Source organism: Lucilia cuprina, chromosome 5 (genome assembly GCF_022045245.1).
Source record: "Lucilia cuprina isolate Lc7/37 chromosome 5, ASM2204524v1, whole genome shotgun sequence".
In the NCBI taxonomy this organism is placed as follows: domain Eukaryota; kingdom Metazoa; phylum Arthropoda; class Insecta; order Diptera; family Calliphoridae; genus Lucilia; species Lucilia cuprina.
Genome location: NC_060953.1, coordinates 47,270,698 through 47,294,110, shown reverse-complemented (window position 1 = coordinate 47,294,110; position 23,413 = coordinate 47,270,698). Strand labels below are relative to the sequence as shown.

The 23,413-nt window shown below is 31.5% G+C and overlaps 1 protein-coding gene across 1 annotated transcript in view; it reads left to right on the top strand.

Moving 5' to 3' along the window:
• Positions 1-23,413, top strand: part of LOC111678671 (neural/ectodermal development factor IMP-L2) — a 47,756-nt gene that overhangs the window by 7,437 nt on the left and 16,906 nt on the right. The gene's annotated exons all lie outside the window — the stretch shown is intronic.

Genomic DNA, 23,413 nt, shown 5'->3' with positions numbered 1-23,413 from the left:
GTTCTAGTTCAGTTCTAGTTCAGTTCTAGTTCAGTTCTAGTTCAGTTCTAGTTCAGTTCTAGTTCAGTTCTAGTTCAGTTCTAGTTCAGTCCTAGTTCAGTTCTAGATTAATTTAATTTTCTTTTAATAAAAATCTGACTGTTTGTTATTCATTAAAACCTAATTACTAACAGAAAAACCCAAATCAATTTAGAAATTTTATTTGTTAAACTGTACAGTTAAAAATCCTCTCTTTAACCTTTAACATTTTCTACGTAACACATGTCAAAGGTGACCAAATGGCTGATGTAATTTATATGGAATATTGTGGCATGAACACACGATGCCACATATTTAATTTGGTACTTCATTTATAAAGCAGGTAGCGTGCAAGTAACTAATATATGTTAAATAACTGGGAAAGTTTAGTAGATTTAGACATATTATGTATTTGACCATAAAGGTACAGTTAGAGCGATGAATCAGCAAATTTATAAACATAAAAAGGGGCTTGTTTTTCAACTGCTAGTAATGATCTCAGATACTGTGATCGATAGAAAATATTAAGCCTTTCTTAGCTTGAATAGTGGGAATACTGCTCTGAGATTAGTCTCTATTGGGATTGGGCAAAGAGTAAGTTATAGTTTTTTTAATGTACAATCGATGTTAAAAAGTTATGGATTTAGTTTTTTGTTAAAACAATTTTAAACAACTCTTAATCTTTAATTCCATATATTTTGCTTATTTTTACAGTTTTATTATTTAATATAAAAATATTGGATCTATGTCACAATAAATTCTAAATATGATTTTATGTCTTTTTTTTTGACTAATAAAAAACTGTGATGACCTTAAACCACGTGGAAATTACAATAAAAACGAGAGAGGTTAACAAATGGCTGATGTAATTTTTGTAAAAAATTGAGGCAGAAATAAGTCAAAATTTTGAAATAAATAAACTCTTTAGAAAAATTAGTACTCTAATGTATCTGTTAAAAAAAACTCAAGAAATGATCTAAATCAAATTTTAAACAAGTCCTTTTCAATTCTACTCTTACAAAAATATCTGCCCCCAGGCTATTTTATAAAATGCATTCTTATGAATAATTTCACATTAAACAAACATTTCATTTAAAACTCTTTGTACTCATTTAACTCAAAACATTTTGAAACATTTTGAATTTTAAAATTTCATACTCAATTCTCTTTTTTTTTTGATACTCTTTCTCTATTTTAAACGAAACGAACTAAAATAACCACTCACCTTTTTAAAACACTTTGTCATCTAAACCAATTTAAATTTGTTGTGTCTCTCTTTATTCGAAAATTAATTTTCAATACTTCTTGCATTTGTTTGGAATGTTTCAGATATTATCTTTTTTTGTTTCTAAAAATTTTAAAAATACAACATCAGCAACATTAAATAGTACTATAATACTATAAAACAAAAAGTAACAAAAGAAACCAAAAGATTGGCTGATGTAACTTTTTTAGAAAATTGTGGCATACGCATATGACTACTTAATAATGTCGAATGACACTTAGTGAAAATGTCAAATAGTCAGAAAGACAGACAATATACGAAAAAAAGAAAAATATTCCATAAATTTTGTATTAACTACATAGAGCTAACAAATTTTGTGATAAATCATCGAAAATTAGAAATACACCTAATGTGTTTCAATGAAATTACGAGGGTAGTTTGAAAATTTTTTTTTAGAAAAAAAAAAATGTTTATTCAAATTTGAAATTATTTATCTATAAATAGATTTATCTTCTAGTTGATTTCCATTCACTATTCTGGAATCAGAGCCTTGTCCTTGTTCTGAAACCTACAGAAGACCTCAGGGTCAGTTTACTTCCACTTAACATTGTTGTCTAATGTAACTTAGACTTTTTTACCGGGCGTTTGGTTCAAGGTCGAATACATTTGATCTGTATGTGATCTTCATTTTAATCATTCAGAGGATAACATATTGATTTCTTTTAAACTTTTTAATCGAGGGTTAAGTTCAAGGTCGCAGATACCATAGACCTGATCTGAACTTGTCCTTCATTCGGAGGACTACATTGCACATTGGTCACTTCATTTCCTTTAAGTATTTCGGTTGAAGAGATCTCAGAGTTTTGATGACAAATCGCATATAGCAGACTCAATATCTTTTGATTTTCTCGATTTTCGACATCCTGAGGATCTCATATCTTATGGCTAGTTTATTTTCCTGTTATCATACCGATCAGACTTCAAATCAAAGGTTTTGTGGCAAGTTTTTGATTTTCAACATTCAGAGGATTCCAAATTTCATAATCTTCCTAATATTCTTGCCAGAAAGGGTATCGAACTTTAGGACAGGTCTCAGAACTTTGAATCAAAATTAAGATTAAAGATTCGATATTGCAGATCCAATGTCTTTACGTTTCCATTATCTGTAGGATCCCTGTTTTCATAACTAGTTCATTCCCTTTTAATCTACCCAACACGACTTTAAATCAAAGATGTGAATAAAAATAGAAGATAGTTCGACCCAAGATAGGCCAGTCCATGATTTTCAACATTTAAATCCCAAATTCCTTTTACATTTCTTGTCAGAATGGTAACAGAATTGTAGTATTCCTGTCGGAAAGGTCTCAGAACTTTGAATAAAAATGTAGGTTAAAGATTCAAGTACGCCGTTTTATTATTTTCAACAACAAGAAGGTCCCGGGTTTCTTGTCCTGCTCTCATCATACCCATTAGAAGTTTAAATTGAAAATGTTGTACGTGATGGAAGATAATCAAACGCAAGATCTTTGCGAATTCTTGATATGCATGCCTTGTACACGATTCCAAATAGTAGTTTTAATTATTCTTGATTTACATGTCCTGTTCAAGATCCCAAATAGTATACTACCATGTGATCAATTTTGTACAATTAAGTCAGCTAGTATTCCTACCGTTCGTTCAGCGATCAGTAAACATTGAAAGTTTATTTACAAGACTTCATGTTTCATTATATCTTCAGATCGCGTGTTCATTGCAAAAGTGATCTATATATGCATTAATCCAAATTGATCTGATAGGTATTCTAAGCCGAATAGCGATTTCTTATAATAACAATTAAAAAATGTGGTTTTCATTAACGATCATGATGATTGCAAAAGTGATCTATAAATGTAGTGATCCAATAGTGTAAGCTGATCAGCTCTAATCTCTGCGTATGTGCATTAATCCAAACTAATCTGATAGATGGTCTAAGACGTACAGCGTTTTCATATATTACAAATTAAAAAATTGTTGGTTTCATTAATGAGTGATCATCATTGCCGAAGTGATCTATAAGTGAAGTGATCCAATATGATCTGTTATTTGTTGCAGGGCGATCAGCTATTTCTTACAATAACAAAAATGATGTTAACCTTTTTGGCCAACTCGAAAAGGGGAAAACGCACTTTTTCCCTTTTGTACACTAAATCATGATCACTCCGGATCATTCATTACCATTCACAGATATAATTCTTAAATATCTAGAAACTTTTCAAACATTTGGCATTCATTCGCTATTCGATGGTTATCGTTACTTTTCCGAACACCCTCGTATCTACAACGAAATATGTTTTTGATTGTGTGCTGCTGCTATTTAAGAAGGTGCTTGTTGTATATGCTGAGCACAAGATCACACGCAGTGCGGAAATTAAACACAAACAAAAAAATGCCGGTTGATATTGTAGTTTTCAACAATAGAGGTGTTAAATTCCAAGAATACTTACTACACAAACACTCACACACATACTCATGATGAAATACCCAAACAGAAAAAAAAGCCAAAGACTTAAAGAAGTCAAAAACCGTAAACGAACTAAAACAAGTTAAATGATGGTCACACTCTTTAAAAACGCTCACGCATTCACTTACAATGCTGCACAATGAAAACGTGCATAAACTGGCATCGATAACGAGCAAGGTGATTAGGCATAGCGGTGATATGTCACTTACAAATAGAAGTTTTTTTGTATTTATCGAAAAATTATTATTATAATGATAGTTTTTAGATAGCAAGCTTAGGAAGAAAAGCGCTTTTAAGGAAGTGATTTAGAAGTAGTTTTTCACAAGATACAAATAAAAGGATTTGCGAAAGTAATAACTTATTATATTGTGGTCCACTAGTAAGAACATTGCCTTACGTTGCAGCAGCTACCAGACTCATTACTTGTAATCTATAAAGTGTAAACTCCATGCTTTTTTAATGATTCAATGGAAACAGGAATAAGTGGTTCTCTTAGTAAAAGTTTAAAGAAGATCAAATCAAATTCAAGAGCATAGACGTTGCCAAGTACATTGAATATTGTTCGAATTTGTACATAGAAATCTTTAAAAAAAGACAAATTAGGCTTTTCATACCAAGAAAAAAAAACATCTAAAAGATCATGAATAATCCAAAGATTTCTAACGAATTGAAAAGCTTTTGAATTTTAACTATCACACCACTTAGTGGCTATTCATTAATTTAACGGATAATGATCTTTTGTGTAAAAACTTACACATAAAAATTAAAAAAAAAAAAACTAAACACTAATATACAAGTCACGTGTTCCCTAAAGGCCGGTCGTTTTGAATCACTACCATACAAACACATATACATCCAAACAAACACCTATGTATCTGTGCAGTTGTACTACGAGTAGCTATACACATCATCAGTGCACATGTTTAGCATAGCAAATGAAGCAACAAAAATGATCACTGATCATCAGTTATGAATGAGTGAGTGACTGAGTGAGTAGTGGGATCACCCACAAACATAAAAGTTTTTAATACTACGTTGCTGAGTGAGTGTCAGCTAAACATGTTCAGCATGTTGTACGATATATTGAACTTTTTTGATGGATTTTTATTGCGTGTCTGCTTAAAGGGCCACCTTTTTTTCTTTACTCTATAGCGATTTATACGGTTTGTTAAAAATACAATCGTCAATATGGCCTTGATGCTGACGTGTTGATTGTCGTCATAAAAGTTTGATTATTGAGGGGAATTTAATCCCATACAGTTTATAATTTATGTTGTATGTGTTTGTGTGTAAGTGTGAATGGAAATTTTTGAATTTTTTTTAAGGAGAATTTCATATTCTACGAAATTGTTCAAAAAAAATGTTAAAACTATTTCCAATAACTTCATTAAATAGTGGTGAGGGGCAAAAGCGATTTACCCCTCTGGTTTTTATGATCAGTAGGTATATAATTACAAGGATCGGTAATATATAACCTTAACAAATGAACAAAATTTAGACTAGATCTTAGAGTTCTTCCTAAGCTAAGAAATTTGGGAATTTGCGATTACTAAGTTATAGATTTCACCAATTGCAGGTAAAACAAGAAATGGTTAAAATTTACTCTTCACCTTCTAGGTTATCTAACTTAGATTCAGTTATCTACATATATAGTATTCGAAGTGTTCGCAAAATGATCAATTGTTTTAATAAAATTACTTATTGTAAAGTTTAACTACATGAGAAGGGTTTGATGTCGAAAATATCAGACCGAAGATCCTTTTCTTTTAACATCTAGATAACTACAGATCTCATGTTTAGTAGACTTTAAACTTTTTATCAGAGGCTTATTTTAAGACTGATATTAAAAGATCTTAAATTCAGCGGTTTAAGAAAGAAAATCTTTGTGTTCTCTTAAATTTCAACAGCAAAAGGATCGCAGATCCAAGTCTTTAAATCTGGAGAAATTCGAAACTTAGCATTGGAGGTTCAAAATCGATATTAACAGAAGTTATGAGTTATTAGAACTCGCGTTTTCCTGACTTTCAAAAGCGGGAGTATTGTAGATGCCAAGTCCAGTTTGGATAAAAGTATAACATTTAATCGAAAAGTTCATTCGAGATCAATGGTAAAAATCCTAAGATTCTGATTTTCGAAAGATAGAGGATCGCAGGTCTAACGTTTGGAGAAAAGTAAAACTTTTAATTGGACATTTGGTTTAAGATCGATGTTAAAATGCCTTCAGATTCTGCGGTTTAAGATGGTATATATCTAACAAAAGAACATTTTGGAGGAATATAGAATTTTGAATCAAAAGTTTTGTTTAAGATCGATAACATAAGATCGAAGGTCATTACAATTGTTTGAATTCTAACTTCTTTTATTATTTACCATTAATATCTGGAGAAATATCTGGACACAACTTTTGCGCTTCCATGTTTCTCAATTTATATTGAACATTCCCTTCTAGAAAAGTTCAGAAAATTGAATCAAGAGTAGGATTTGAGATCGTTAATTATCATAGATTTTAATAAAAGATCTTTAGCATTTTCTTTATTTACAACATTTAAAAGATTGCAGATCCCAGAGTCTGATTACCAACATCTAAGGATTAGAAGTCACATTAAATTTCTAATTTCGTTAGAAATTGTTGCGTTTTCATGATTTTCGAAAGCTAGAGAATCGCAGGTCTAACGTTTGGAGAAAAGTAGAACTTTTAATTGAATATTTCGTCGATGTTAAAAGGTCTGCGGATCCTGCGGTTTAAGATCGTTTATATCTAAAAGAAAAACATTTGTTGATTTTAACGCAAATCTCATTTGGAGGTATATAGAATATTGAATCAAAAGTTTGGTTTAAGATCGATTATATAAGATCCACGATCTTTACAAATCTTTGAGTTGTGACTTCTTTTATTATTTACCATTAATATCTGGAGAAACATCTGGACACAACTTTTGCGCTTCCATGATTCTCAATTTATATTGAACATTCCCTTCTAGAAAAGTTCAAAATTTAGAATCAAGAGTAGGATTTGAGATCGTTAATTATCATAGATTATAACAAAAGATCTTTTGCATATTCTTCATTTACAACATTTAGAAGATTGCAGATCCCAGAGTCTGATTACCAACATCTAAGGATTAGAAGTCAGATTAAATTTCTAATTTCGTTAGAAAAAAGTTAAATCTTTGGATAATTGGAGCAAAATAGTGGTGCCAAAATCATTTGATGTCCTAGAGGACCATTAATCCCGGATCCATTTCATTCAGGTTCGAAGATATGAAGCTAACATTTAGAAGGTTAAAGACCTCACGTACCATAAGTTTTTCCCTGTCGAAAGCATTAAAAACATAAAATCAGAGTGTTTTTTAAATACTAAAGATCATTGCAAGATCACTGTTCTTACGGATCGGTGGTAAAGAAAAATTCTATTAAAAGCCACAAATGCCAGACACAATTCATTTTTATACAAATTCGAAGATGTTAGGCTAAAATTAAGAAGATCTGAAATCTCACGTATCAGTTTTTTGCCCTTTCGAAAGCATTGCAAATTTTATGTTAGAGTGTTTGTTAAATATTGAAGATCATTACAAGATCACTGACCTTAGTGTTCTGAAGTGAAGGAAAGGCCACAAATCCCAGCCCCAGTTAATTTTCATTTAAGTCCGTTGATGTAATGCTCTGGTTAAATATTAAAGATCATCACAAGATCAATGACCTTAAAGCTACTAATTGTTGAATATAACGCCTATTCTTAGACCCTTCTTTTACCCTCAACCAATAACTATACATGTTATTGATCAATTATTAATAGTGTGATTTTTTTTCCTACAATTTTTGATTTCAAAGAATTTTTATTGTTTTTTTTTTTTTTTTTTTTTTTTTTTTTTTTTTTTTTTTTTTTTTTTGTTAATTTTTACAATGAAAACGATATCGCCGCCTAATAAACTGACATGATGAAATTAAACATTTTTTATAGTAAGAAGATAGCAGCAATAGTAATTTAAATTTCCGGTGACGTGATATTTTAAATGTTTTTTATACAACAATCAGTCATGTATTGATCGGTTCTATTCAACTATCGATCATTATTAATTAGTGTTTGACATGTTTAATTAACACATTAAACAAGACAACCAGTTTAATCGCAACAAATTGTTATTTCATTCATTGCTGTTATTGTTGTTGTTGTTGCTGTGTGAGTTTATATGTGCATAAATAAATATTTAAATATTTTAATAGCGAATAAATGTTTAAATAATCACACACACACACACATATACATGAGCAATGAAATTAACACATTTATAAATTAACGATCATGGCTTTAATAAATTATTGGGTTATTAAGCGGTTAGACTTTGATCGTTAAAACTAAATCTTATGATTTGTTAGAAGAAAAAAGAAATTTTAACACTAAATGTAACAAAATATCGGGTTATTTGGGGTTTGTGGGTTATAAGGCCTTGAAGGAGATTGTAGAACCGATTAGTTGTCGTGCTGAAATATGTTCATAAAGATCAGTTTTGTAAGTGATAATATTTATAGTTCAAGTCATTAATTTACGTAGTATGTTATCATGTAAATTCATGATTTTGTCCGCCAAAAACATAGAATAATAATAGTAATTTAAATAATATATTTGAAATAAATTTTTATATTGAAGATCACCAAAGATCTTGAAAAATTTCTTACAAATTATAAATAAATTGTATACTGATCGTATTAACTTATGTCTTCTCTTATATTAGAATCATTTTAACTTTGTTTGTGTTTATTGATCCTCGATTTAATAGTTTATGAAATTGATGTTCTATTCCCTTTTCAAGGCAAAACATTTCGGTTTTTATAGTGTTAAGAAAGCAACTGAAAAAAAACCCTTAGGAAATCAAAATGATTGAAAAAAATCCCATTAATACATTCACTGATCACCATTATCTATAGCATATATAGCGACGTGTGCATGTCTCTGCTGGTGTATGTCTCAACTATTTGATTATTTTTCTTAGAAAAGATTTTCTATTGATTTTGTTGTTATATTGTTCGTTTATTCGTTTGTTGTAATTTTTTCTTAGAAAAATAATTTAAATTAATTTTTTTTTAGAAAAGAAAGCGTTGCTGTCATGGAAAAGTACCAAAAATATCTTGTATTTTTTTCGCTTAATCATAATGGCTTTTTAATATGTTCTGAGCCAGGGGTTCCCAATTTGTTAGTGTTTTTAAATAAAAGAAAATATTTTAACTTTTTCAAAAAGTTTCTAGATCCCATTTCAGACATTCGATTTTTAGGACTTTGTAGCAGGGTTTTGCTCAAAGATCTTAAAGGGTTATGGATATAAAATATATAGAGTACCATACCATACAAGGTAGAAGGAGAAGAATACATTGATTGGATCTTTTCATAGTTGAAGTAGAAAAAGTTTAATTGAGAAAATTAAAACATTATTCTAAAAGTTTGAGAATAACTGATCTACATATTTTATCCCCATGTGCATTAATTATCGAATTAACGAAGATATGACATGAGATACATAAATGTTGTATGTTCGATCATCATAAGATCATCAGAGTATAAGATAAAAAAAATTGAGAGAAAAAACTTTTTAAAGAAAATAGAACACATGAGAAATGTAACAACATCTTGTCTACGAAATCTATAGGTATGATGAAAAGATCACTATGTGTATTGATCGGTCTAGACCTTGAGATCAATCATCGCTTAAGATGGCAAGTCACCCTCTCTCTTTTAGCATTGCTAAGTGATTTTTTGAATATTAACTTCAGACAATTTTATGTATTTATCATTCAGTCAACCGATCTCTTCACTCCTTCAGTCAGCCAATCATTTTTTCTTCGCAAGTTCAGCTGGAGGAAAATTTCACTATCTAGCAAAGTGAAGGTCCGAGTAGTTAGCTATTGCCATTTATTGTCAAGGTTTTTTTTTTGAAGATTACCATTAGGGATTTGAATAGAGTTAATGCGAGTTGAAGACAAATGGTTTCTGGATAAGAACTTTTAAGACCCTGTATCGTGTCCGCATACTCAGAGTTACTAACTAATCTCCAGCAGATAATTTGTACTCAAGTTTTAAAGTCTGTAATATGTAAGAGTTCCACAGCTAAACTCTCCGAAAATATCACTCTCTCAACTTAGTGAGAGTCATAGCTCTCAAAAATATCACACTCACTCAGTTGTGAGAGTGATATTTTTATATTACAGACATGAAAACTTGAGTACACAACACAAGTTATCTGCTGGAGATAAGTTAGTAACCTTGAGTCTTCGGACACGATACAGGGGCTTAAGCATCCTACGGATATAAAACAACTGCCCATATCTAACCTAACAGCACTCTCCCTCTCTCTTTGAATACTTTACTTCAACTTCGACTAAATAATGTATGTTTTCGACGAAGTAATGTATGAAGACGAATTGTTTCTGGATAACAACTTCCGTAATTCTTTTCAGTTATGACTCTTCTCAGTACAGACTTGAAAACTTTAGTATCATTTATATACACAACACAAGATATCTGCTGGAGCTTAGTAAGTAAGCTTGAGTCTTCGGACACGATATAGGGGCTTAAGGATCTTACGGATATGAACCAACTCCCCATATCTAACCTAACAGCGTTTGTCTTTTATACTCTCTCCTTTTCGTTGAATACATTACTGCAACCCCGACTAAGTTAATATATGTTTCTTATGCCAAAGGCTGTTGGATTGAGCATTGTCGGTTTTTGAAAACACATAAAAGTTTTTACCATGCATCTAATACACCTACAAGTACTTATGTACTCAGTTGGAGCTTCAAGTAATTTTGGACTTTATGAGCAAGTGGAGGATTCTTACCCAATAACAATGCGAGTCAAATAAAGAGGATGGTAGAGCAGTAAAGCTACAGCATTGCCATGCTATTGACCTCCTAAAAACGGTTATCTATAACAATGAATAATATACTGAAGAAGATCTTAAGTAAGTTTATATTGAGTCAATTTTTGGGCAATTCGTAGAGTATTTCGAACTCTCTAGCTAGAATCCTGAGAGTAAGGAAGTCAGTTATTGAAAAGAAAAAGATTAGAGAGAAATCAAGCCAGGAGGTTACACCGTATTTCGATTCGAATGAACAACTTTTCGAAACAGAATGTATTTAATATAGAAATTCGAAATTTTTTCTTTCGAATCGAGATACACAGTAACTCCCCCGAAGATAATTGCATTCGGATAAGAACAACGGAACAAACGAGGAAATTAGCGGTCATCTTACACCAAAGATATAATAGATGAATAACAGGAATATGATCTAAAACAGGTTATGACTGAAGGCTGGAGTAAGAACTCTAGGTGGTAATGTGATGTCCTAATATATATGTATCTATCAAAATGATTAAGAAAAACATGTCACGAGTTGAGCTATGAAATTAGATAAAAATATGAGTAGGAATATGAGGAGATTATAACGATCCGTTGAGGCTTTAGGAATTATAAGGAAATCGAACTTTAGGTTTTTCACAAACTGTAGTAAGGCATGATGGATTTTACAAAAAATGAACTTGAGGACGAATATCTTTAGTTTTTATAACAGAGTAGTAGGTAAAAGGAACTCCTGGTGAGATGCTGTTAAACATTTAAAAAATCAAAAGTGATCAAACATTATGTTTACCACTGATAATGTACGCGTCGATCGTTTGTGTGGGATGTACATGTATGATAAGTTACTGAAGTTGTTAGTTTAGTAACTAAGGTGTTAGAGTTTTGCAACTTTGCTTAAATTTTTAGCAAATCTTTTCCTCAAAGTGAATCATAAAATTTGTAAAAATATCTCTTTAAACTTGAGATTATCACTGATATTCAGCTAGTTTTAATTTCTAGATCGAAATGAAAGCATTATTGCGAAAAGTCGTATGTTTAACGAAGAGTGATGTTTTAAAAAACTTATAATCTTTCCACTCAAAATTGCACTAGAATGAACTCAAAAGTGAAATTCCAAAAATTACTACTAAAAAAATTAGTTACCTTTCTATTTAGCATAAAATAAACTCAAAATATTTATCACTAAAATATGCCAAACATTTAACAAAACCAATGGAAAACGAAATATGTATCATTAATAACACAAAGAGAAAATTTTCTGTTGGAAAAGTGTTACGAAAAAAAATTTCACATTTAAAATAATATTCAAATATAGTTTTATTGTCGGTTTCAATCCGGCGTCCATCAGTGGTCATGTCAGTGGAATATTACACAGTCCTGTATGAACAACAAGTTACAGCAAACATTTAAACATAAATTTTTGTTAACTAAACAAACTTACAGATAAGTATTTGTATGTATGTGTGTGTGTGTGTGTTTACATAGGTTTGTATGTGTGTGATGTGATACGAAATGAATGAATGTTGTTGTTATATTAATTTATATGATATTAAATATTACTCGTATTTTATCGTCTTTACTTGACAACAAACATCTTTTTTTTTTTGGTGTATATGTGAAGTAGATAGTAATGTGAGGTATATATTGTTAAAACTTATTGTATGCACACAATCGTACAAATAATTGTCCGAGAAGTAGTATAAATTTTCACTTAGCAACAAGTCCAATTGTTGTTACTGACTGACAAACACACACATACAGACAGACAGACAGACAGACAGACAGACACTCAGTCAGTAACATTCAAGTCGAATCGCACCAACAGCAACGACAGCAACAACAGCAGAAGCAGCAGCAACATCTTATGAGCACTTTTTTATGTTGGCAACAGGGGGCATGTTCACTCCTCTTACAGTCAGCATTCATGTCTACATCACGAACGACAACAGCAACAACAACAACAATAAAAAAACTAATTATACTCGCATGATCATAAAATAAACTAAAATACAATAAACTCGTACAACAAAAACTGAAAAGAAACAGAAAAAAAAAGCATTTTTCACTTAGCAACATCTTTTTATATTACAAATATACGAGGTTCTACAAAAAAGTCCTTAAAAAAAACTTTAAATATCTTCATTATCTGCTAAACTCACAAGATATTATTTCTAGCTCCCCAGTGACTTTTCAAATTAACCTCGTATATCATATTGTACAGCTGCTAGCTAAGACAGTTTACACACTAAAGAGTTTGTGTGCGTGTGTGTAAGTGTTGTAAATTATTGTAAAAAAAACGTCTTAGATGAACGGTTAGAAAATAATCATTGAATTGTTTAAACATACAAACAAATAGATGGATAGACAGACACACAGACGGATGGATGGATAGACGTTGATACTAAAAGTCAGACCGACAGGCAAACATAGTAGTTACATTTGTACTTTTAGTTCAATTGAATTACAGCTAAAAATTTTTCAAATATTTCAGTTTTAGTTACTTTACCTATCGAATTTTTTTACGTGTCTTTTATCACGTAATCATCCCGAACAACAACAACAACACCATCAACAAAAAAACATGTGAATCCATAACATGCACCGCTTTACAACAATTTCATGTCAGAATTAATTTGAAAATGCGTAAAAATGACATTCATATTTAAATCCATATCGCAAACATTTCCATGCACACACACACATACACTCTCACACGCACTTACCGTTTTATAACAAATTTAAATTTATTTTATGGATGTGTGCTGTTGTGAGTTAATACGACATGCCTTTAGTTAAATTCAACCTGACCAATCGCAGGTAAGCTTAAGCTGTCACTTATCGCAATCGAAAACAAAAACTATTGTTGTAACTTTATGGTTTAACGATTAACAATAAGATGGCGATAAGTTTCAGTGTAATGTGAGGTTGATCAGCAGAGATTTCCTTTAAAGTTTGTCGGTACTATAAACTGGTGATGATCAAATGTATTTTTGAATCAGAGAGCCGCATAGTCTTGTACAATGAGAACCGGTAGACTACTCTCAAGAGTCTTGTCCCGATTATTGGAGAGATCTCTTCGGGGTACAAGAGGAGTGTTAAAGACTGATACAGATTAAAGTCTATAATTGTGGATCAGTTTGTTACTGTTGCCGAGACAACTGATATCCCGCAGAGATGTAACTGTGGAACTAACCGTTGGAAATGGTTGGTGTTGAGTGTATAAGACACTGTATGGACGTAGGAGCATATGTACTTTATCTGCCCCTATACCTATGTTGAGGGCTTATGTATGAATGTGTTAGAGAATTATGTTGGGATGAATGGTGATGGATGACAAGAGATACCATTAAATTTTCCTTCCTTGTGCATGTATGTTCAGCGTTTATGATTTTCATACCAGATTTACCACAGTGGGTTCTCTGTGAGTTAGAACAATTCCTTGGATTATTAGACTTATTCGTGTTTCGGTCATCTACTCAATAGAGGCTATACCATCTGCGTGGTTGTAATCGGAAGTGATGTTTGTGCAACTCGGAAGTAAAGTAACGAGTCAGCAATGGTCAGAGATGAGATAGATTGTGTATTTTGAAATCTTGTAAGAGAGAAATAGAAAAAGGACCGGTTACAGAACTAGTTCTGCTCATAGTTTCCATTACTTGACCCCAAATTCATGGAAAGAACTATTGTTCTTAATTCAGTGGTTACGGAATTAAAATAGGTTTGCGTTATGAGGGATATCTCTTGTCAATTACAGAGAGAGAGAGCGAGAGAGAGAGAGCGAAGAGAGCATTTTTACATTTCTTTGGAGAAAAATATTGTAAGATTCCAATTAATAAGAGATTAATCTATATCGATTCGATATAGCTTGGTGTAGTATGTGTAACACTGAACTAGATCTATGATAGGTTGTTAGGGTTTAGGAAATGGGGGGAGGAAAGCGATGTTAAAGTAATTCTTCGACTGGTTCCATAGAGGTTGTGAGAAGGAACATTTTTATAAAATAAATACTGTATGCCAATATTTAGCGATATCACTCTCATATAAATTCAATAAATTTTGTAAAATTTTATCCTTTCCCGTAGCTACCTAACTACTTTGAGGTTGTATAACGGACTTTTTTAGCTATGAACATTTCCAAACTGCTCATCTTGAAGTGAAGTATATGCTAGATAAGGATAATACTAATAGTAGTCGATCACGACAATATCTGGATTATAAATCAAAGCACATTCACCATTCGTTGGGAAGCAATCTCTATGTGCATTCCTCCACATTTCATACCTGGTGAATGAATCAGCTTCTAAACGGAATTATCATTCGATGATTAAGATTCTGGGGTTTTTGAATACAATTCCTTAAAATGTTCCAATTAATGGTCTCAAGGTCGACAAGACTACATTCGGTTGATTCCTCGTCCAAATTTATAAAGATGTGCTCATTCATAGTCCTCATATACGTTTCTCATAGATTTTTTTAGATGTTATCTTTAGCCAATATGTATAAAAGACTAGACCCCTTCCCTGATTCTTCGAGAATACGTATTGTAATTTTGGAAATAAAAACTTTCAATAAAAAGAAACTAATTAATCAAAAATCGTACTAAAATAAATTGAATTTTCGAATTTTATACGGATATACTTAAGTTATCAGTCAACCTTTATCTATGTCACCAGAAATATTATTAAAATAGACGATGGCAAAGGCTTGATGGTATCGTAACTTGATTAAATGTACCTAAACTTACAGGAAATATATGTCAAATCGTTTAAATTCCATAATAGTAACTAAGAGGATATACTATACTTATCTGGCCTAAATAATTTTAAAATCGTGCCAATTTGATAAAGTTCTAACATGTTAAATTAACAAATTGAATAGATTTTTGTTAACAAATTTAACAGTTTAAAAAAAAGGTTTGTTAAGATTTAGACCCCTGAATTAAAGTGTTTATATCATGGCCATTTAGTGTTGCAAATATGTTAATACCGATTGATTCTCGACAAATTTTTTGTTGTCATTACCCCTGAGATGATGACTTCTTGGTCAAATTCAATGTCGTATTGGATCTATACCATAATGAAGTTTAAATTGAGAAGAAGTAACGAAAAAGAATTATACTATATATATTTGTCCAAAATTGTCATTATATTATTGCTCAAATTTAGGTTCGGGGTTGTTAGAATAAGATGCATAGATAAGGCCTCAACAAGCACATTCTCTTCTATAAGTATTGTACTAACATGTGTTGTGTGTTGTCCATTAGCAATCTTACGAACATTTATCACAATTTATAACGTCTGGTTCAATAAATAAAGATATTGTAGTCATGTGTCACTTTCCCGAAAACAATGGAAACGGTAATCGGTGGGAGTTGAACTCGAATTCGGGAATAAAACTCTTTTATTCCTGATTCTTTAAAATAATTCAGAGTAGGAAATCACAGTCCATTTATTTTTAATCTTATTTGTCAAAATGCCATCATGAAAGGTTCTTGAAGTACAAAATTTCTATATAATTCCAAACTCCAAATTTGAAGCTGCTGAGAAGGGTATTGGTGATTATCAGTATGGTGAGCACATCATACAGGTTCATGAAAATAGAAAGGCATGCAGTTATACCTCGCTTCCGATTAACGTTTAAGGAAATTTCGATGACAATCGCAAAGAAAAATGTCGAAGAGCTTTACGGCCACACGACGAGCTTTTGTGGTATTTTTTTCACGGTTCCGCCGATCCATTTACAAACTTACTGTGATTAATAGAGATATTCCTAAGATTTTCCTGAACATGTCTGGATAAGGAAGGAAAATTCAATGGTATAACTTGTATGTATAAGTAATCTTTTAGCTATCGCCATTAAATCCAGAACAGCTCTCATTCATCCGACACCGACCGACCGAGAATACATTTGATCATTACCAGTTTGTAGTACCGGCATATTAGAGGTATTGTTAGCACCTATTTTCCCCGGGGTAGCAATCACATCAAGATGGGGTCTTTTATCGAGCTAACATGCCCCCATAGGTAAATTGCATAGAAAGTGCTTTAGAGTTTGACTGTCCTTTCTTCTCTAAGCAGGTCCGATAGTTGTGCCCGTAATTCTGTGAATCCACTTAGAACTGCTTCTTTTCTTGGATAAAGGTGGAACTTTTTGGGATGTTAAAAAGTTTTTCATGTAAAATTTCACATTTTTCCGAAAAAAAGTTGTCGAAGTTTGAATATTCAATCAAATGAGTTCCTGTAATTATAAAGTTCATAAGGGTCATCAAGGCTAGTATGGAACTTAGTTTTGCCCTATTCGTCGGATTCAGTTGTATGGAGGCTAGGTGATATAATAGACTGATGTTAACAATATTCAATAGGCTTCGATACCATAGAAGATCATGTGCCAAATTTCATAAAATTATCTCCAAGATCTTGTGATCTTCAGTTTGATTAAAAGGTTTACAAGCCCTATTCTTGGGTTCAGTTATATGGGGGCTAGGTGAAATAATGGACCGATCTTAGCCATTTTCAATAGGATGCTTTCCTGAGACAATATAAATTTCATTGAATTATCTTCAAAATTGCAACCTGGAGTTTGATTACAAGGTTTACTAAGTGGTAAGTGGTGGTGATGTGGAGTATGAAAACTATAAAGATCGATTTCGGCTTAAGAACATCTCTAGTCTTTGACTCGAGATTGTTTTTTATTTTTAAATCTTATTTAACGAATCAATTGCAAATAACTATCTCTCATTACAACACTAAGACAGGCATTTGGTTACAGTTTTTTTGCGCGCCCATTTTCTCATGTTCATTCATTTTACAGATCACTGGCATTTAAACTTGTTCATGCATGCATTTCAGATCGTATCAACTGTTAAAATAAAATTAAATTTTAATAAATTTGTCATTGACGATTGGGTTTGGTGGCCGGTTTTGCAGTTTTTTTTGTTTTTACATAGTTTTTTATTTTGGGTTTCTTACTGGTTAAGAATTTTGCAGTTTAATTGAAGATTTAAATATTTTGGTTGCTAGTGATTACACTTAAAGAAAAAGTGAATGATTTGAAACAGGAAAAGATGTAATATAAAGATTTTTATTCACTACACAATTTCCTTGTATAAGTTATGTTTATAAATAATAATTTTGTGTTTTTTTTGTATAGAGAGTGTTATATGTATATACAGGAAGCAGTAGAAAATTAAATGATCATTTAATGATCATTTTATGAGAGATGAGTGAAAATTTATTTTTTAGAAAATTATATATTTTTTAAATTTAATGTCTTTATTTGATTTAGAATAACTCAATTAATGTTGAATACATGCGGAACACATAATGTGAAAAATCTAATTTATATAAATTTCCTTACCCAGCCAGCTAGCCAGCCAATCAGTCATTCATAACTTCCTGATAGCTAGAATTACGACACACTTAGTTAGACTTGCATGAATTAAATATTTGCTGGAGAAAAAAAATAAGTTATTTAACAATAAAAGAAGAATTCAATTATAGACTTTTTATACAATTCTTATACAAAAACCTTCACCCAATTTAATATGTTGATTAATTTTTGCACATTTTCATAAAAATTCACGTTCACCGTTTTCATTTTTTCAATTAAATTTTAATTTACATTCACTTAAATAAATCGTAAGTGTCTCTTCTTTAATGTCTGTCTGTCTGCCTGGTCGTGAAGTTTTTTTTTTTTTTTTTGTTAAATTCTGCTGCAAAAGATGATGCAATTTAAAAGTAAAATATTATAATAAAAAACAAACTATAACAATTTCAATTTATGCAAAAAATAGAAAAAAAAAACAAAACAAAAATACAATAAGTTTCTTTCATTATTATAAAGTTTAAATTGTTAAACTAAACAAATAAAGCTTTAAACTAAAAAAAGAATTAAATACTTGCGTCTACATTTAATAGTGGCGCGTCGCAATATCTTTATTTATTTTTTTTATAATATTTATACCCTACACCACTATAGTGGGAAGGGTATTATGAGTTTGTGCTGTTGTTTGTAACACCCAAAAATATTGGTTCTACACCCACCTTAAAGTTTAAGAACCACTTTCTCAATCGATTTAGCTCTGTCCTTCTGTCCGTCTGTCTGTGTATACAAACGTTTTGCGCAAGCTTTAAATCGCAATGTTAAAGATAATTTGGTGAAATTTGAAACACTTATTAAATCTTGAAATCGGTCCTTAATTTCGCCTAGCCCCCATGCAACCATATACCTCACAATACGTTAAATGTTCTTTTATGTCAACAAAAATTGGCGCACGCTACAATGACGAACGCTATTGAAATGGCTGAAATCATTTCTTTATTTCGACTAGCCCCCGTACAACAGTACCCCCCGAATAAAGCTTTGAAGCTCATAATTACGTTAAATGTTCTATTATGTCAATGAAAATTGGCTCGCGCTACAAGTCGAAATTTTAAAGATAATTTAATGAAATTTGGAACTTAGTTTGTTCATTGAAATCGGTGCCTTATTTCACCTAGCCCTCCTGGGCATGAATCCCGTCGGCAACAGCACCCGGTCAGATTGGAGGCATTGGTCACCTCTTTATACCCCGGGATTACAATAACACCAAGGCGGAGGTCTCGCTAAGGTAACATGCCCCCGGGGGGACTACGGGTGATCAGTTGCCCGCAGAACTATGTCCTGGCTGGGCAGTTGGTTGAGGTTCCTTTGCGGGAAGAGGGTGCTTGGTACTGTTATTGTTCCTAGATGCAGGAGCGGTACGAATTACAGAGCATGACTGTGAATTAATAAAATGTTGGATTTGAGCTAATAATGAAAAGATTGTTTGTACAAGGTGGAGTTTTTCTAGAGTTTCTGATGTTTTTCTGAGGTTTGACGTCTCTAGAAAGAATGGATGGATTTGAAGGATGAAGTGGCGAAGTGGCAGGATAGTGCAAGTTTACTGCCCTCTCTTTGATTTATTTAGCGATTTTCTTACAAGGTTGAGTATATGCTCAACTTATCACAGTGGGTCTCTGTGGCTACTGAAACAAAGTCTTGCCAATTAAAATGATCCGTGCTTCGGACTACTAATTAAGTCCATTCTAGGTGCAGTTGTCGAAATAACAGAGCCACAGTAGTGTGACTACTATGGCAAGAGGTTTGATAGCTCAAGAACTTGAGCAAAGTGCTTGTACATAGACAAGAAGATCCATGTACAAAAATTATAACCTGCGTGTTAGAAACACATAGGGGAATAGTGAGTTGTTTACTTTTTTACTCACCCAGTGGTGGAAAAAGTACCACCGTGAGATAGGGCAACATGCCAGGTAATCACGTAAAGCACTCCGACATTCAGCCCCCATACAACCGTACCCCACGAATAAAGCTTTTAAGCTCATAATTACGTTTAAGTTAAAAAAACAAATTAAATGTTTTATTATTTTAAAAAAATAATCCAAATTTTTGAACGGCATCAAATGGTCGACCATGCCCGACTAAACATACATACTTGTTTTATTTATTTTTTTATATATATTTTTTTGCATTAAAATTTCCAATGTATTTTTTTTCAATATCATTATTTGTATTTACCAACTACAAGTGCTGTTATTAAGAAGACTTTACTTTGGTGGTCACGGCAGTTGTGTATGATAGGAACTACTTTATAAATGCATGAGACATCATCATCATCATCTAATTTAAAATTCCATTTAATTAACACTTTAAAGAAAATAAATTTCTTTAGTTATTGAAATTTAAATTATGTGTAAAGTATTTGATTTTTTGGAAGAGTGTTTGTTGATTGATTAAATTAAGTAGAGATTTAAATTTGTATAGCAGATATGTAATAATCCATATTACTTTCAATGGGACTTGATATGCACTTTAAAGTAAGTGTTTAAATAAACGATCGTATTCAAATAAGGGTTTGGGCCTTTTTGAAACAAGTATTGCAAATAAATCGAAAGCTTTAGTCATTATATTGGTTCATGCAATATCGATTTGTTAAGATCGATGATGAGTTGACGTTTGTTGGATTAAGGTGGATACATTCAGCCACAGCAATCACATTCTCCTCCATACTTTACTTAAGCTTGCAGTACTTGATTCAAAAACTTGCAAACTTGTTGTGAAAGATTTTGATGAAAATTTAACTTTTCACACTTGTTTATAATTTTTCAATAACATCTGTTGTCAAAATAAATGCATACGTTCGACAACACAATGTTGTCAACATTACAACAATTCATAGTTGTCAATAGTGAGCTTACCACTTTTATTAACATTTAGACAAACGGATGTATATAAAAACTTTGATTTCAACAACATAGCGTTGTCAACATTGCAAGACAACGCAACGTTGTCAACATTGCAACAATTAATTGTTGTCAATAGTTAGCTTACCACATTTGTATAAAAATTTTGATTTTGAAAACAAAGGTTAATAATTATTCTTATTGTATATATCATTCAAGAGTCTTCAATTAGAGAACTGATAACAAATTCAAATTCAGAATTCGGTTGCCTTGAGGATACAATATAACCATGCTTTTTGGCAATTGAAAGCTTTACTATTGCTCAGTATTGCAAAAAATAGCTGTACGAGTCTTGCACTTTGTCTCATTCAAGTTTTGCTGACTAAATGATGCATGATCTCAGCAATATGATCTGTGGAGGTAAACCTACTTTATAATATTACACCCAAATCATGGGGGATTGGGTGTAGTTCAATTTGAGGAGGTTTTACCTCCTTCTTCTGAGATATAGACAGCAAGAAAAGTACTGATAGTCGGTATAATAAATTACTTTCATAACTTGAGTTATCTGTTCCCCTAAACGGTTCATTTGTAGTATTTCGACCCATGTCTTTCGACAATCATTTGGTTAAACTTACAGACAGCTTTAGGAGGCAACTTAGTAGAAAATCTTGCTGCAATTCAGCCAAAACAACCACAATCCAAATAAGTTCAATCAAGTATTGTAATCGTTGTTAACTCAACTACCATTTCAATTATTTTATTCATATACCGATAAGAAATAGTACTCGGAATTTTTAGTTAATCTGCGGAATAGCAACAGAGATCTATTCGTTGATTCCAACTCCACCTAGACATCTATCTTTGAAGTAATATTCAATATTCAAAATCTATTTTGTCTCTTACATACTGTCTCTTATATACTTAGGAATACAACTTAGGAAATTGACAAAATCTAATCTAAATGAGATAATTCAGGTGCAGAACCCTTTTTATTCTCTATAGAAAAATGCGATGTACTGAATAATCATTCCCGCAGGTGAATTACACGAATATCGATTTGAAACAGTTATCAACTTCTTAAGTAGAACTGTTGAACCGAGACATATTTTCTGAACCGAAAGCTACCACTAATCTAGGCATCAGTATTTGAATCATCAGATATCTGTCAGATCTTTTACAGGTTGTGTTTTATTTAGCAATATAAATTAAGGAATTGTCGAGAAGCACAGTATCCTCCCTGGCAAATCAAATCTTCATGTAAACGTTAACTAAAAAAGACCAATGTTAAAAATTAAGATCCCATAGAGACAAACAGTCGTCGAGTTTGACATTCTAAAACTCTGACTATTTCTTTCATTGGACTGATAAATTAATAATAATTTTTTTATATCTGCTAAGCTTTGAATTAAACTTTTGCTAAAATCCAATACGATCAGTTTCTGTCACCTTTAATCTTTAAGATATCATATGTACACTTTCAAGAGAATGTTGTTCTAAAGAATTATGCAATTCACATGTCATTTTATTATTTATTTCATTTTTTACTTTAAAACAATCATTTTTTTTAAATAAATAAATGATTTTCCTTAATTTTACTTACCGCCAAACATATGTAGGAAAACTACAAAGCCACCTGCAATCAAGACGAAAAAAAAAACAAAATCGGTAAATTATAGCAAAAATAGTCTGCAACCCGTTTAACAATTAATTCTAAACGTCAAGTCATATAAAAAGAGTATATACCGTGTCGGGGTACAAGGTTTTTCCGTTGACACTTACATGCAGCAATTATAAGATCTTACAGATTGACTTGTAGTTATATTCTAGATATATTATTATATACTTATATGTATATATTACAGAACAATTATACGACATACAGATGTTATTAATTGCACTATACACACATGCATATATATTTAAACAGATATAGAATGTACCCAGTAAACAATGCTGAGGGATTTGCAAAAGGAAGTGTAGAAAAGGAGGAATTTAAATAAGAAAAGTTCGGTAGTGTTTTTTGACTACTGGGGCTGAATTTCGAAAATAGTGAAAAAGGTAAATGAGGCGTAATTTTGTTTTTGTTATTAAAATTTGTTTTCCTTTTAAAAGCTCTTTCGATCATGAATATGATGATTTGTTCCTTGTTTTACTCTGTAAATAAATGAACGATTCGCGAGGATTTGTGTGAGAGACAAACAATTATATATGGAAGTTATGGAAATATATCTTCTATATCAAATGTTGATTTCAAGACGAAAGCTTTTTCGATTGCGTATTCTTTAATTTAGTTCCTGTTTAATTTACAATTTTCAAATACATTTTTTTGAAACAAAAAAATTAATAATAAAACAAGTATGAATTTATTAGTCAGCCAACTCCATTCAGTATAATAAAAGTGTAGATTATTTTTTAAATCCACAATTCTACTCATAGGGGAGTGGGGGTAAATATGGGTCTATTAAATGTTATTAGTGTTTATAAGTAAATTTTAACCTTCAAGTCATTTTCTGAAGAGGAGTTTGTATGGGGACTAGGGTTAAATTAGGCCCGATCATTACAATGATCGGTAGTATAATTAAAAGTTCTATAA